Below are 4,122 nucleotides of genomic sequence, written 5' to 3'. Positions count from 1 at the left end.
TGGACTTAGAGAGGGAAAAGTAAAAGTCATAAATAAAAAATTTTACATTATTTACTCACCCCCTTCTTGACGAACGATACATTCCCAAAAAAATATGGGAATGCGCACGATACCGACTAATCAGTTTCGTTGCCTTTGGCAATTAACCCCGTGGAATATTCAGGTGAAGGTATTTATCATTTATTTGGTTTTTTCCTATCTTCTTACCAAAAAATTTACTTTGAAATGCAGATGCTAAAGATTATTAGTAAAAAAAGTATGAGTACCGGTACGTCAGGTCTTGAAATTAGACGAATGTTTTAGGGAATTTTATGTAGTTTTTAAATATAAAATTTTATCTTTGCGCGCGGCCTTGCAAATATATGTAATTTTTGATTTTCTTAATTCTTGATTTTCAGCTTCTTTTTGCATAATTTCGCGAAAAGAATTTTTCGAACAATAAAAAAAAATCCCACCAAATATTGGGGAAAAGCGAGTATTTACACCTAAGTCATTTTATAGTATAACCTTTGTTTTCTGAGAGTGAAAAGCAGGAAAAAAATAACCAAAATTCCATCACATTTGACGACTGGGCCCACATTTTTTGTGAGTTTTGGACGTTATAGTGATCCAATCTTCCCCATATTTAATATTTAGGTTTTTCTAATAAAAGAGAGAGCACAAACTAAATTTCATCGAAATCGGATGACATTTAATGTTTCCGCCCACAAGAGTAGAGGGCGTGGCAATTATTGCATCTTTACAAAATTTCTTAATTCTCTATTTCCAAGTAAAACTAGAGCACATGTCAAGTTTCCGTGAAATCGGTGCAGGTGTACCTTTATTTCCACCTGCCTCCATATAGTCGAAACACTGTGCGACCCAGCGATATGCCCATAAAACTATTAATATTTTTGTTGTATTACTTTTCACAGTACAGTTTAAGTAAGTTACCACTTTATGTAAAAACCTTAAGAAAATCATAAAGTATTTTGTTTCAATTGAAAATTCATTACAAATCAGTACAAATTTTGAAAAATCAGGACATTAGCGCACTGATTGAAGAAATTAATAAAATCAGTACAAGAGTTGAAAAATGAATACTGTACTGATAAAATCAGTACGTCTGGCAACCGTAACACAACTCCGTACCAAGCTGCAGTATTCTTCCACAAACACTTCCAGGGATATGTGGCAAGAAAAAGTAAATTTGTACAGAAGGTACCACGCCCTTTCTTCTTATAACCCTAATCTTCTTCCGTGAATTTAGAATGAATTTTACATACCCCAGTACCAAGTCCCAGTACTCTACCATGAACTCCTCTAGAGATATGCAGTACAAAACAGTAGCCTATTTTTCAATCCAGGTCATAAACCATCTGTGAGCAAAATTTCATTTTCAAACAGGTGGAAATTCTTAAAAACGTAGCCTATTTTCCAATCTAGGTCATAAGCTATCTGTGTGCAAACTTTCATGCAAATCGGTTCAGTAATTTCCGCGTATTAATTTAATTAAACTTTTCTAATAGGTGGCAACTCCTAAAATATTGGCCTATTTTCCAACGTAGGTCATAAGCTATCTCTTTGCCAAATTTCATGCAAATCTGTTTTGTCGTTTCCGCGTATTAATTTAATTAAGCCTTTTTAACAGCGGCAACTCTTCCAAAAACTTAGCCTATTTTCCACTGTAGGTCATAAGCTATATGCTTGCAAAATTTCATGCAAATCCGTTCAGACGTTTCCGCGTATTAATTTAATTAAACATTTTTAGCAGGTGGGAACTCTTAAGAAAAGTATCTCATTTTCCAACCTAGCTCATAAGCTATTTGTGTGAAAACTTCATGCAAATCAGTTCACTCATTTCCGCATATTAATTTAATTAAGCATTTCAAACAGATGGCAACTCTTAAGAAAAAGTAGCCTTTTTTCCAACCTAAGTCATAAGCTATCCGTGTGAAAAATTTCATGCAAATCCGTCCAGTCGTTTCCGCGTATTAATTTAACTAAATTTTTTTAACAGGTGGCAACTCTTAAGAAAAGTAGCCTATTTTCCAACCTAGATCATAAGCTATCTGTGTGAAAACTTCCATGCAAATCAGTTCACTCATTTCCGCAAATTAATTTAATTAAACATTTCTACCAGATGGCAACTCTTAAAAAAAGTAGCCTATTTTCCAACCTAGGTCAAAAGCTATCCGTATCCTAAATTTCATGCAAATCCGTTCAGTAGTTTCCGTGTATTAATTTAATTAAACTTTTTAACAGGTGGAAACTCTTAAGAAAAGTAGCCTATTTTCCAATCTGGGTCATAAGCTATGTGTGTGCAAATTTTCATGCAAATCCGTTCAGTCGTCCCCGCATATTAAATAAATTAAACTTTTTAGCAGGTGGAAACTCTTAAAAAAATAGCCTATTAACCAATCTGGCCCATAAGCAATCTTGGTACACAATTTCATGCAAATCCGTTCAGTCGTTTCCGCGTGATGATTTCTCACACATCCAAACATACAAACTTTCACATTTATAATAGGAAGATAAGATTAGCCAATTCCCGCTTACTTCGCGGCGCCCAGAGGAGTATTTCTATCAAAAAGCTAGCCAAAAGTACAAATTGTAAAGTACAACAAAAAGCACTGCAGATTTATTTTACTAACAGCCAAATAACCGCTACGTTATATTCCAGCCCTCCAAGCTTCTTGTGTACCTCTCACGATATATGCGCCAGTCGAAACTCAGTCGTGTGTGGTTGAGGTACGCTCCTTTCCCAAAAAGTAAATTTTCTGTGCAAATCGCCTAAGTGTTTTAATAAGTGGGATTAATAAATATGCATTTGTTGAACATTTAAAAAAAATATTCTTTCTTTTTTTTGTTTGAAAACAATTGTAAGAAAATAGTTATCTTTTGGTATAAAAATAAAAACAAAAGCGGCTATGATTATCTTCCGGGCACTTCTGAGGTACCATTTTTACACTAAAATACAGTTTGATGTTTGCTTTGCAAAGTCCATAAAGAAAAAGTACCGCTTTTTTCCGCCATTTCGTTTTTTATAGGTTTAAACCTAATGATATTTATACCCGAGCGCACTTGTGCACAAGGGTATTATAACTTTGTTCACATAAAGGTTGTTTGTAACAGGCAAAACGGGTCGAGATAGATACATATATACATAGATACATATATACACATCGAGGAGATTCTTTGCAGATCCACAAACAGCTTCCCGGATTACTGAATTAGATGAAAACTTGATTCACAAATTTAAAGTAGTGTTAGAAACAATTTCAAGCGGCCATATGATTGACGAGAAGAAGTTTGAGGTATATGCACACGAAACTGCTAAACTGCACGTGCAACTATACGGGTGGCACCCAATGTCACCTACTGTGCATAAAATTTTATTGCACATTCAATATTGCCGATTGGACAACTCTCAGAAGAAGCTGCTGAAGCAAGAAACAAGCACTTCAGGCTCTACAGGCAAAACTTTTCCCGGAAATGTTCAAGAGTTCAGTGTAATAGAGACATTTTGAACAGGCTTCTTTTAACATCGGACCAATTTATAAGCAGCAGTAGACCACAACCCCGTAAGAAGGGTAAGCCATTTTCTTCCGAAACGATAAGTCTTCTGCTTCCGGGAGCGCTAAATGAGCTATACGAAAGCAGTGATCAAGATGAAAATGAGGAATCGGGTTCTGATGCTTAATTTCTTAATTTTAATTTTACTTTATGTATTTAAAGTCTTATACTTAATACATCTTACAAGAAAATATTTTTTAATGTATTTATTTATATATGTGTATTTAAAATACCTATTTACACCAATGGATATGCAGGAAATGTGATTAGGTATTTCCATATGTGTGCCTATGGTATCTGATGCATTAATACGTCAGAACATGTTTCTAAAGTAAGTGTAACTATTCTTTTTTCTAATATAAATGTCTTATTATGATTAATTTCCGTGTTGTATTTAATTACTTTGCAGAAAACACACACCAAAAAATTTTGACCGGTTTTACCATGCAAATACTCCTCTGTGCGGCGCCTAATAAGAACTTTTGCGTTGGCCAATGTAAAAGAGCGTTTAAAAGCAAAAATTGTTTAATTCGAAGACGTAACCCTCCATTCTCACAATACATGGAT

The sequence above is a fragment of the Rhagoletis pomonella genome, unplaced genomic scaffold, assembly GCF_013731165.1.
Source record: "Rhagoletis pomonella isolate Grant_MI unplaced genomic scaffold, Rhpom_1.0 Rhpom_scaffold_00146, whole genome shotgun sequence".
Lineage (NCBI taxonomy): Eukaryota > Metazoa > Arthropoda > Insecta > Diptera > Tephritidae > Rhagoletis > Rhagoletis pomonella.
The sequence above is the reverse complement of the archived record's forward strand: the minus strand, read 5'-3'. Positions refer to the sequence as shown.